We start from the raw sequence: 13,528 nt of genomic DNA, 5'->3' as shown, positions 1-13,528 counted from the left end.
TTTTTTATAGCACAATAGTATTCCTTTACATTCATATACCACAACTTGTTCAGCCATTCCACAATTGCTGGACATCCCCTCAATTTCCAATTCTTTGCCACCTCAAAAAGAACTGCTATAAATATTTTTGTACATGTGGATCCTTTTCCCATTTTTATGATCTTCTTGGGATACAGCCTTAGAAGTGGTATTGCTGGGTCAAAGGATACGCACAATTTCATAGCTCTTTGTGCATGGTTTCAAATTGCCATCCAGAATGGTTAAATGAGTTCACAACTCCACCAATGCATTAGTGTTCCAATTTTCCCACATCTTCTCCAGCAATTGTCATTTTAGTGTTTTGTCATCTTAGCCAATCTGATAGGCATGATATCGTACCTCAGAGTTGTTTTGATTTACATTTCTCTTATTCATAGTGATTTAGAGCATTTTTTCATATGATTGTAGTGAGCTTTAACTTCTTCCTCTGAAAACTGTCTCTTCATATCCTTTGATCATTTATCAATTGGACAATGACTTCTTTTTTATTTACTCAATATTTTTAGTTTTCAGCATTGATTTCCACAAGATTTTGAATTAGAAATTTTCTCCCCATTTCCCTGCCCCACACTCCAAGATGGCATATATTCTGATTGCCCCATTCCCCAGTCAGTCCTCCCTTCTGTCACCCCACTTCCCCCATCCCCTTTTCCCTTACTTTCTTGTAGGGCAAGATAGATTTCTATGCCCTGTTGCCTGTATATCTTATTTCCCAGTTGCATGCAAATACAACTTTTTTTTTGCACATCTGTTTTAAAACTTTGAGGTCCAAATTCTCTCCCCTTTTCCCTCCCCAACCACCCTCCCTAAGAAGGCAAGCAATTCAACATAGGTCACACATGTATCATTCAGTAGAACCCTTCCACAATACTCATGTTGTGAAAGACTAACTATATTTTGCTCCCACCTACCCAGTCACCCTTTATTCAATTTTCTCCCTTGACCCTGTCCTTTTTGAAAGTGTTTGCTTCTGAAGGGGGTGGAGCCAAGATGGCGGCTGGAAAGCAGGGACTAGCATGAGCTCCCCGCCAAGTCCCTCCAAAAACCTATAAAAAATGGCTCTTAACCAATTCTAGAACTGCAGAACCCACAAAATAGCAGAGGGAAGCAGGGCTCCAGCCCAGGACAGCCTGGATGGTTGCTGGGTGAGGTCTTTCACGCATGGACTGGGAGCAGAGCAGAGCCCAGCATGGGCTGAGCAGACCAACCAGACCAGGAGCTGGGCTGAGTGGGCCCTAGTGCCACAGGGCAAAATAGAAATGGAAAGAATCCACCGATCGCCTCCTCAAATAGACGCTAAAAAGAAATTTCCTGGGAACATTGTTGCCAAATTTCAGAGCTCCCAGATAAAGGAGAAAATACTTCAAGCAGCCAGAAAAAAACAATTTGAGTATTGTGGAAACATAATCAGAATAATCCAAGATCTAGCAGCTTCTACACTAAGAGATCGAAGGGCTTGGAATACGATATTCCGGAGGTCAGTGGATCTAGGATTAAAACCAAGAATCACCTACCCAGCAAAACTGAGTATCATGCTCCAAGGCAAAATATAAATTTTCAATAAAATAGAGGACTTTCAAGCTTTCTCAGTGAAAAGACCAGAGCTGAATTGAAAATTTGACTTTCAAACACAAGAATCAAGAGAAGCATGAAAAGGTAATCAAGAAAAAGAACAAGAAAAAGAAATTGCAAAGGAGTTACTAAAGTTGAACTGTTTTGTTTACATTCTTACATGGAAAGATGATGTGTATGATTCATGAGACCTCAGTATTAAGGTAGCTGAAGGGAATATGCATATATATATCTATATAGATATAGATATATATACACATACATACATTTCTTTTATTCATAGTGATTTGTATATAGTGATATATATATATATATACATATATATGTATATATATATATACAGAGAAAGAGAGAGAGAGAGAAAGAGAGCAAGAGAGAGAGCACAGGGTGAGTTGAAGACGAAGGGAAGATATCTAAAAGAAATAAAATCAAATTAAGGGATGAGAGAGGAATGTATTGAGAGAGGGAGTTAGGGAGAGATAGAATGGAGTAAATTATCTCACATAAAAATGCCAAGAAAAAGCAGTTCTGTAGGTACAGAAGAGAAGGCAGGTGAGGGGGAATGAGTGAATCTTGCTTTCATCAGATTTGACCTGAGGAGGGAATACCATACATACTCAATTGGGTATCTTACCCCACAGGAAAGAAGGAGGAAGAAGATAAAAAAGGGGGGGATGATAGAAGGGAGGGCAGATGGGGGTGGAGGTAATCAAAAACAAACACTTTCAAAAAGGGACAGGGTCAAGGGAGAAAATTCAATAAAGGGGGATAAGTTAAGAAGAAGCAAAATATAGTTAGTCTTTGACAACATGAGTATCGTGGAAGGGTTATACATAATGATACGCATGTGGCCCATGTTGAATTGCTTGACTTATTAGGGAGGGTGGTTGGAAAGGGAAGAGGGGAGAGAATTTGGAACTCCAAGTTTTAAAAACAGATGTTCAAAAACAAAAAAAAATGCATAAAACTAGAGAATAAGATTCACAGGCAATGGGGTGTAGAAATTTATCTTTCAAACTCTTGTGAAAATCAATGCTGAAAATTAAATATATTAAATAAAAATATTAATAACAAAAAAAGAAAGTGTTTGCTTCTGATTACCTCCTCCCTCTATCTGCCATCCCTTCTCTCCTCTCCCCTTTTGTATCCCCTTCCTCTTTCTTTCCTGTGGGGTGAGATACCCAATTAAATGTGTATGGTATTCCCTCCTCAAGTCAAATCTGATGAGAGTAAGATTCACTCATTCCCCCTCACCTGCCCCCTCTTCCCTTCCAATGATCTGCTTTTTCTTGCCACTTTTATGTGAGATAATGTACCACATTCTATCCCTTTCTCCGTCTCTCAATGGATTCCTCTCTCATCCCTTCATTTGATTTTATTTTTTTAGATATCAACCAGCTACCCTACTACTGAGAAAGGTCTCATGAATTACACACATCATCTTTCCATGTAGGAATGTAAACAAAACAGTTCAACTTTAGTAAGTCCCTTATGATTTCTCTTTCTTGTTTACTTTTTCATGCTTCTCTTGATTCTTGTGTTTGAAAGTCAAATTTTCTATTCAGCTCTGGTCTTTTCACTGAGAAAGCTTGAAAGTCCTCTATGTTATTGAAAATCTATATTTTGCCTTGGAGCATGATACTCAGTTTTGCTGGGTAGGTGATTCTTGGTTTTCATCCTAGCTCCATTGACCTCTCGAATATCATATTCTAAGACCTTCGATCCCTTAATATAGAAGCTGGTAGATCTTTTGTTATCCTGATTATGTTTCCACAATACTCAAATTGTTTCTTTCTGGCTGTTTGCAGTATTTTCTCCTTGATCTGGGAGCTCTGGAATTTGGTGACAATATTCTTAAGAGTTTTCTTTAAGGAATATTTTTCAAGAGGGGATCGGTGGATTCTTTCAATTTCTATTTTACCCTCTGGCTCTAGAATATCAGGGCAGTTCTTGATAATTTCTTGAAAGATGATATGTAGGCTTTTTTTTTTGATCATGGCTTTCAGGTAGTCCAATAATTTGTAAATGATCTCTCCTGGATCTATTTTCTTCGTCCTTGGTTTCTCCAATGAGATATTTCACATTGTCTTCCACTTTTTCATTCCTTTGGTTCTGTTTTATAATATCTGGATTTCTCATAAAGTCACTAGGTTTCACTTGCTCCAATCTAATTTTTAAGGTAGTATTTTCTTCAGTGGTCTTTTGTACCTCCTTCTCCATTTGACTATTGATGCCTTTCAAGGCATTCTTCTCCTCACTGCCTTTTTGGAACTCTTTTACCAGTCGTGTTATCTATTTTTAAGGTGTTATTTTCATCAGTATTTTTTGAGTCTCCTTTAGCAAGTCATTGACTTGCTTCTAATGATTTTCTTACATCACTCTCCTTTCTCTTCCCAATTTTTCCTCTGCTTCTCTTACTTGCTTTTCCAAATCATTTTTGAGTTCTTCAGTGGCCTGAGACCAATTCATATTTTTCTTGGAGGTTTTTGGTGTAGGCTCTTTGACTTTGTTATTTTCTGCTGGTTTTATGTTTTGGTGTTCTTTGTCAGCAAAAAGAGATTCCGAAGTCTGTGTCTGAATCTGAGACCGTTTTTGCTGCCTGTTCATGTTGCTAGCCAACTACCGGACCCTTGAGCTTTTTTTCAGGACTACTTCTACTAGCAAGCTCTGTCACAGGAGCGCTCCTTCTCCCCCAAGAACCACCAATCAGGATTTCAGCCCAGATCCAGGCAGGGCAAAGCAGGCTTTGCCTTCTTGCTCTAATCTGCTCCTTAATTCCTCCCACCAGGTAGGCCCGGGGCCATAGGAACTGCAGCTGTAGCTCTGGAAGCAGCCTCAGAGCTGCACCACCTTCGCCACCCCCAGGGTTGGTGGCCCACCACAAACTCTTTTTAGTCTGTCCCCGAAGCTTTTCCCACTAACCCCCTCTTTTGTCTTTGGCGTTTGTGGGTTGAGAAGTCTGGTAACTGCCACAGCTCACTGATTCAGGACGCTATGCCTGTTCTACCCGGCTCCCAGTCTGGTTGTTCCTGGTGTGGCCCATGCTGGGCTCTGCTCTGCTCCCAGCTCTGTGCAATAGACCCTTCCCAGGGACCATCCAGGCTGTCCTGAGCTGGAGCCCTGCTTCCCTTTGCTATTTCATATGTTCTGCAGCTGTGGAATTTTTTCAGAGCCATTTTTTATAAGTTTTTGGAGGGACCTGGGGGGGTTGGGGCATGGAGCTTAAGCAAGTACTTGCTTTCCAGCCCAACTTCTATTCCTATAAATTTTGTTGAGTTCTCTATATATTTTAGAAATGAAGCCTTTTTCAGGGACACTGGTTGTAAAAACTCTTTCCCAGTTTTCTGTTTCCCTCCTAATCTTGGTTACATTGGCTTTGGTTATACAAAAACTTTTCAGTTTAATGTAATCAAAGTTATCCATTTTGCATTTCATGATATTCTCTATATCCTGTTTGGTCATAAAACCTTCCATTCTTTATAAACCTGACAGGTAAACTATTTCTTGCTGTCCCAGTTTACTTTGGCATCAACTTTTATATCTAAATCATGTACCCATTTTTACTTTATTTTGGTATAGGGTGTAAGATATTCGTCTATGCCCAGTTTCTGCCCTATTTACCAGTTTTCCCAGCAGTTCTTGTCAAATGGTGAGTTCTTATCCCATAAGTTAAGGTCTTTGGGTTCATCAAACAGTATGTTACCATAGTCATTGAATCCTGTGTCTTGTGTACCTGACCTATTCTACTCTTTTTCTTAGCCACCACGAAGCAGTTTTAGATCTGGTACAGGCAGGCCACCTTCCTTAGAATTTCTTTTCTTTAATTTCCTTGATATTCTGGACCTTTTGTTCTTCCAGAAGAATTTTGGTATTATTTTTTCTAGTTCTATAAAATAATTTTTTGCTATTTTGATTGGTATGGCACTCAAAAAGTAAATTAATTTAGGTAGAATGGTCATTTTTACTATATTAGCTTGGCCTATCTATGAGCAAGTAATGTTTTTCCAATTATCTAGATGTATTTGTGTGAGAAGTATTTTGTAATTGTGTTCATACAGTTCCTGGGTTTGTTTTGGCAGGTAAGACTCCCAAATATTTTATATTGTCTACAGTAACTTTAAATGGAATTTTTCTTTCCATCTCTTGCTGTTGGGCTTTGTTAGTAATATATAGAAATGCCAATGATTTATGTGGGTTTATTTTATATCCTGCAACTTTGCTAAAGTTGTTTACTATTTAAAGCAGTTTTTTACTTGATTCTCTAGGATTTTCTAAGTATATCAACATATCATCTACAAATAGTGATAACTTAAGTTTCTTCTTTGCTTATTTTAATTCCTTCACTCTCTTCTTGATATTTTCTTCTCTGTGTATTTTTGTAACACCACTTAATTCTGGTTCTTCCTCTTTCAAACTACTCTGTAGTCTCCTTTGCTGGATCCTTTAGGGTTCTCTCTGGACCTGCTTCAAGTCTTCTTTTGTGTTGCCTCACCTGGTTATCTTACCAGTTCCCAAGGATTTAATTGCCATCTCTGAGCTGATAATTCACAAATCTATCCATCCTGGCCTCTCTTCTCAGCTGGTTTCCAATCTCACATCTTCAATTTCATCTTACATCTTGAATTGGATGTCCAGTAGGCATCTTAAGTTAAACATGCCCCAAACAAATTTCACTGCTTTTAAATCTCAACTAAAATGCCATCTACCTTCACAATATTTATTGTGTGTGTCCCCTTCTCTCCAGTCACAGCCACCACTCTATTGTATATTACCTCATGCTGGAATTATTGCTGTAAACTTCTTGTTGATCTTCCTGCCTCAAGTCTCTTCTGCTCCAATTCATCCTCTATTCAACTGACAAATGACTTTTCTAAAGGGTAGGTCTGACCATATCACCCCTTCGATAAAACCCAATAGCTTCCTAATACTTCCAGTATAAATTATAAAGTTCTCCTTTTGTCTTTTTATATTTTTTGTTTTAATTTAATTTAGTTTTCAGTCATGTCTGACTCTTCATTGTCATTTTTGGGTTTGTTTTTTTCGGCAAAGATACTGGAGTGATTTGCCATTTTTCTCTCCAGCTCATTTTACAGATGAGGAAACTGTGACAAACAGGTTTAAATGACTTGCCTAGGGTCACACTGCTAGTAAGTGTCTGAAGTAAGATTGAATTCAAGTCTTCCTGACTCCCGGTCAAGTCCTCTATCCACAGTGCCACCTAGCTGCCTATCATGCTTTTAAATCCCTTCATAATTTGGTAACATCTTACCTTTCTTGTCTTTTTAAAAATATTTTTTGACTTTTAAAGCCCTTCCCTATGATTGCCTTCCAATTATATTGAATAAATCTTGTATATACATATTTTCATGTTATGTTCTCTTTCTTTCTCCCCTCTCCAGTTCAAATGTGAGCTCTAAACAAAGGCAGGATTGAGGGGAAAATCACTCAAAATAATGGCTTTTCCCCAAAATCAAAACAGTTATGGCACAAGCCAGTCTAAAGGTCACAGCAGAACTTGAGGACATTTGAAAGTTACAACTAAGAAAACAGGAAGAGAAGGCTAATTGTCAGAAACAGAATGATATCTTTGCTCAAAACTTCCATGAAATTATATCCATAAGCAGAAGATAAGGATTTATAAATTTCTTGCTTGCATCTTCTCCCTTGGCTTGAGGGGGTAGGTTCCCATCCTTTTTTTTTCCTCCACCCGCCCTATATGTTCAGATCTCTTGGATACTGTCTCTCTGTCACTGGAATATTCACCCCTTCCCCTTTAGGGAAGATCCATAGCAACCACCCAAAAATAAATGATGACTTCCTCCACAAACCTCCCAGGTGGCTCAAAGTTCAAAGGTCAGTCCATCAGGAAAACAGGCCTAGGTCCCAGCCTCCCAGGGACACAGTACAAAACTAAAATTGTTCTTAACTCCTTTTCATCTCATTTCCTGCAAATGCATATCATTCCACAATTTATTTAATTAAGGGCTATTTGGGAGAATGTCAGATTGAGTTTGTGTACCTCATCATTGACCTTACTTGGAAGATTACACTCCTTTATTTTCCAGGTCTTTGACATATAGAAGAGCTACTTAGACTAGTTTTGTATCTATGTGTGTACTTTTCCATTTTTCTCCCATCTTTGGGGGATAGACATTTTTGGGTCAAGAGTATGCATAGTTTAAGAATATGGGGTATATATTTTTCCAAAATTTAGGAAATTTTGGGACATGATTTCCAATTATTTTCTTTTTTATTATTTTGCTTATTTTTAGTTTTCAACATTCACTTTCACAAGATTTTGAGTTCCAAATTTTCTCCCCATCTCTCCCCTCCTCTTCATCCCAAGATGGCTTGTACTTTGATACCCCTTTCCCCAATCTGCCTGCCCTTCTATCAACCCAAATCTAATGAGAGTAAAGTTCCCTCATTCCCTCTCATCTCCTCCCTTTTCTTCTCCACTGTAAAAGCTTTTCCTTGCCTCTTTTACATGAGATAATTTATCCTATTCTATCTCCCCCTTTCTCCAGCAAGTACATTCCTCTATCACCCCTTATTTTATTTCTTAGATGTCATCCCTTTATATTCAACTCACTCTGTGCTCTCTGTCTACATATACATATACATACACACACATATATTCCCTCCAACTGCCCTAATACCGAGAAATGTCCCTTTTCCACGTAGGAATGTAAACAGTTCAATTTTGATAAGTCTCTTACGATTTCTCCATCCTGTTTACCTTTTCATGCTTCTCTCGATTTTTGTATTTGATAGTCAAATTTTCTATTTAGCTCTGGTCTTTTCATCAAGAATGCTTCAAAGTTCTCTATTTAATTGAGTGTCCATTTTCCCCCTGAAAACTATATGCAGTTTTGCTGGGTAAGTTTTTAATCCTAGCTTCTTTGACCTCCAGAATATCATATTTCAAGCCCTCTGATACCTTAGTATAGAAGCTGCTAAATCTCGTGTTATCCTGATTGTGCTTCCACAATACTTGAATTGTTTCTTTGTGGCTGCTTGCAGTATTTCTCCATAACCTGGGAGCTCTGAAATTTGGCTATACAATTCCTGGAAGTTTTCCTTTGGGGATCTCTCATGAGGTGATTGGTGGATTCTTTCAATTTGTATTTTACCTTCTGGTTCTAGAATATTAGGGCAGTTTTCTTTTTCTTTTTTTAAAAATGTAATTAATTTATTTGTAGTTTAAACATTCCATAAGATTTTGATTTTCAAATTTTCTTCCCTTCCCACTCATCCCCCTCCCCAAGGTGGCATGCAACCTGATAAGGCTCTACTTAAGCATTCATATTAAACATGTTTTCACATTAATCATGACATAAATAATTAAAACTAATGGAAATAACTTCAAGAAAGAAGAAACAAAACCAAAAAAATGAAAGAGTAGATAGTATGCTTCCATCTGCATTCAGACTCCAAAGTTCTTCCTCTGGATGTGGATAGCATTTTCCATTGTGAGTCTTTTGGAGTTGTCTTAGATCCTTGCATTACTAAAAGGAGATAAATCTATCAAAGTTAGTCATCACACAGTGTGGCTGTTACCATGTACAATGTTCTCCTGGTTCTGCTCATTTCACTCAGCATCAGTTCCTGTAAGTCTTTCCAGGTGTTTTTGAAATCTACCTGCTCAACTTTTTTATGGAAGGTAGTATTCCATTACATTCATATACCACAACTTGTTCATCTATTCCATAATTGGTCACCATTCCCTCAATTTCGACTTCTTTGCCACCACAAAAAAGCTGCTATAAATGTTTTTGTACATGTGGGTCCTTTTCCTGTTTTTATGATCTCTTTGGGATACAGACCTAGAAGTAGTGTTGCTGGGTCAAAGGTATGCACAATTTTATAGCCCTTCGGGCAATAGTTCCAAATTGCTCTCCAGAATGGTTGGATGAGTTCACAACTCCACCAACAATACATTAGTGTCCCAATTTTCTCACATCACCAACATTTATCATTTTTCTGTTTTGTCATGGTATCCAATCTGATAGGTGTGATGTGCTACTTCAGAGCTGTTTTGATTTGCATTTCTCTCATCAATAGTGATTTAGAGCATTTTCATATGACTATAGAGAGCTTTAATTTCTTCATCTGAAAACTGCCTGTTCATATTCTTCAGCCATTTATCAATTGGGAAATGATTTGTATTCTTATAAATTTGACTCAGTTCTCTCTATATTTTAGAAATGAGGCCTTTATCAGAGACACTGGCTGTAAAAGTTGTTTCCCAACTTTCTGCTTCCCTTCTAATCTTGGTTGTATTGGTTTTCTTTGTGCAAAAACTTTTCATTTTTTTCAAAAAACTATTTATGACTTTCTTTCCACCCTATTTTCCCCTCTCTTTATGCTTTTCTCTCTCCTTTCTCCTTTTCCCTCCTCACCAGAATTGTGATTTTGACCACTGCCTCCTGCAGTCTGCCCTCCCTTCTTTCATACCCCTCCCTTTTCTTCCCCTTTACTCTTACTACTTCTTCCCTACCTTCTATCCACACCCTCCCTTTTCTTTCCCCTTTCTTCTCCTACTTCCTATAGGGTAAGTTAGATTTCTGTAACTAACTTATAATGTTATTCCCTCTTTGCACCAAATCTGATGAAAGTAAGGTTCAAACAATGCTTATCTCCCTCCCTTCTTTCCTTCTACTGTAGCAGGTCTTTGCGCCTTTTCATGTGATGTAATTTACCCTTATCTGCCTCCTCCTTTCCTCTTGTCCAACTACAATCATTTTTCACTACTTAGATTTTTTAAAATCATTCCATCAAAGTCAACTTATACCCACTCCCTCTGTCTATGCATACCCCTTCTAAGTGTTGTAATAACAATACAATTCTCAAGAGGTATAAGTGTCATCTTCCCCTTTTGGATTTAAACAGTTTTCCCTTATTAATAACATGTTGTTTTTTCTTCTCTGTTTATCTTTTTATGCCTCACTTGAGTCTTGTATTTGAAGATCAAATTTTCTGTTGAGATCTGGTCTTTTCATCAGAAATATTTGGAAGTCCCCTATTTCACCGGATGACCATCTCCTCCCCTGAAAGATTATGCTCAGTTTCACTGGGTAGTTGATTCTTGACTGTAATCCAAGCTCCTTTGCCTTGTGGAATATTGGATTCCAAGCACTCCAGTCTTTTAATGTAGAAGCAGCAAGGTCCTCTGCAATCCTGATTGTGGTTCCATGGTATTTAACTTGTTTCTTTATGGATGCTCATCTTGGAATTTGGCTATGGCATTCTTTTGTGGTTTCAATTTGGGATTTCTTTCAGGAAGTGATTGGTGTATTCTTTCAATTACTATTTTACCTTCTGGTTCTAAGACCTCAGGGCAATTTTTTTTGATGATGTCCTGAAAGATGCTGTCCAGGCTCTTTTTTTCGTCATGGTTTTCAGGTAAACCAATAATTTTTAAATGATCTCTCTTGGATCTATTTTCTAGTTCATTTGTTTTACCAATGAGGCTTTTAATGTTTTCTTCTGTTTTTTCATTATTTTGTTTCTTTTTGATTGATTCTTGATATCTCATAGAGTTGTTAGCTTCCACTTGAACAAATTGTTTTCTTCTACTAGATTTTGTACCTCCTTTTCCCTTTGACTCATTTTACTTCTTCTCTTCAGTGATTTTTTGTGCCTCCTTTTCCATTTAGCCAGTTCTACTCTTTAAGGACTTGTTTTCTACAGTCAGTTTTTGTCCTTCCTTTTCCAAGTTATTGATTCTCTCTTCTATACCTCTCACTTATTTTCCCAATTTCTCTTCTGCCTCTCTTTTTTGACTTCTAAAATCCTCCCCTCAGCCTCTGTTCCCTGAGCCCAGTGGAGGAAGCCCCATCCAGAAACTCAACATGTCTATTTTGAAGATCCATGCAAGAGAGATCTTCGGCTGTCATGGAAACACCACTGTTGAAGTTGATCTCTATACTGAAAAAGGTCTGTTCCAAGCTGCTGTGCCTAGTGGGGCTTCTATCAGTATCCATGAAGCCCTGGTGATTTGAGACAACGAGAAGACCCACTACATGGGGAAGGGTGTCTCAAAAGGGGTTGAGCACATCAATAAAACTATTGCCCTGACCCTTGTTAGCAAGAAACTGAATGTTATGAAGCAAGAGAAGATCAACAAATTGATGATAGAGATGAACGGCACTGCAAATAAATCTAAATTTGGTGCAAATGCCATATTGGGAGTGTCTCTGGCTGTTTGTAAGGCTGGAGCTGCTGAGAAAGGTGTCTCCCTGTAACTCCATATTGATGACCTTGCAGGCAATGATGAAGTCATCCTGCCAGTTCCAGCCTTCAACATGATCAACAGTGGCTCCCACGCTGGTAACAATCTGGCCATGCAGGAGTTCATGATCCTCCCTGTTGGAGCAGCAAACTTTAAGGAGGCCATGCACGTTGGAACTGAGGTCTACCACAACCTGAAGAGAGTGATTGAGCAGAAATATGGACAGGATGCCACCAACATAGGGGATAAGGGTGGCTTTGCTCCTAACATCCTGGAGAATAAAGAAGCTTTGGACCTGCTAAAGATGGCTATTAGTAAGGCTGCCTGTACTGATAAGGTCGTAATTGGCATGGATGTTGCTGCCTCAGAATTCTTCCGATCTGGGAAATATGACTTGGACTTCAAGTCTCCTGATGATCTCAGCTTGGAGACATCTACAAGAGCTTCATCAAGGACAATCCAGTAGTGTCTATTGAAGATCCCTTTGACCAGGATGATTGGGGAACTTGGAAGGATTTCACTGCTACTGCAGGCATCCAGGTGGTAGGGGACGATCTCACAGTGACCAATCCCAAGTGCATTGAAAATGCTGTGAACGAGAAAGCCTGCAGGCTGCCTCCTCCCCAAAGTGAACCAGATTGGCTCCATGACTGAATCTCTCCAGGTGTGCAAGCTGGCCCAGTCCAATGGCTAGGGAGTAATGGTTTCCCATCATTCTGGGGAGACTGAAGATACTTTCATTGCAGACCTGGTGGTGGGCCTCTGCACTAGGCAGATCAAGACTGGTGCCCCCTGCTGATCTGAGTGTCTGGCCAAGTATAATCAGCTTCTCGGAATTGAAGAAGAGCTGGGCAGCAAGGCTAAATTTGCTGAAAGGAACTTCAGAAACCCTTGGGCCAAGTAAGCTCTGTGGCCAGGAGGCCTATGAGCTTGCAGGTCTGCTCCTGTCTTAAGAATGGGCAACACCAAGTACTAGACCAGTTTTGTTTTGGGGGCAGGGGCCTCTGCTGCTTAACTTCCCTTTTCCTTCCACCTTTCTGTGATGTTCTCACTGCTTCATTAGAACTATCTTACACCAGAGACTACCTGACATGTTGCTCTCTGTCAGAAGACCCTTATCATATTGTAACTGGGATAGAATCACCTGGTCTCACCCCCAGCCTTGATGTTGATGTGTGGAGCCCTGTACTTGTGATGCAACCCCAGTGAGCCCACAGGCCAGATCCTTAGTGGCTTCTATGTGCAGAATAAAAGTATTCAGTAACCCCCCCCCCCAAAAAAAAAAAGAAAGTAAAATCCTCCTTGAGTTCTTCCAAGAAGGCCTTTTGGGCTTAACACCAGTGCATATTGCCCTTTGCAGTTTCAGATGTGGGTATACTGACAATGCTGTCATCCTCCCTGTCCCCTTAATAAGAATCTATGGTCATTGTCTTTTTCTGCTTTTTGCTCATGGTGTTTGCCTAGTTCCTGGCTTTTAGAGTTGAACTCTCCTCCATCCTGCCACAACTTGCTGGAGGGGCTGTTTGTCGTCTTCTGGGTAGCAACAATGACATAGATTCTGGTTATGAATCCTTTCACAATGCCAAATTTTTCATGACTGATCTGGGTTACAGGACTAAGTATTTGGTTGTGTAGGAGGCACTACTGACAATCTACAGTGAATTATCATTTTTTCCATGGTTT

The 13,528-nt window shown here is 39.2% G+C and overlaps 1 pseudogene; it reads left to right on the top strand.

Annotated features, from left to right (window-relative positions):
* The first annotated feature begins 11,465 nt into the window (after positions 1-11,465).
* On the top strand, positions 11,466-12,749 carry LOC118841744 (annotated as a pseudogene).
* The last annotated feature ends 779 nt before the right edge of the window (positions 12,750-13,528 follow it).

The sequence above is a fragment of the Trichosurus vulpecula genome, chromosome 3 (genome assembly GCF_011100635.1).
Source record: "Trichosurus vulpecula isolate mTriVul1 chromosome 3, mTriVul1.pri, whole genome shotgun sequence".
Taxonomy (NCBI): domain Eukaryota; kingdom Metazoa; phylum Chordata; class Mammalia; order Diprotodontia; family Phalangeridae; genus Trichosurus; species Trichosurus vulpecula.
Note: the sequence above shows the minus strand (reverse complement) of the source record. Positions and strands in the feature narration are given on the sequence as shown.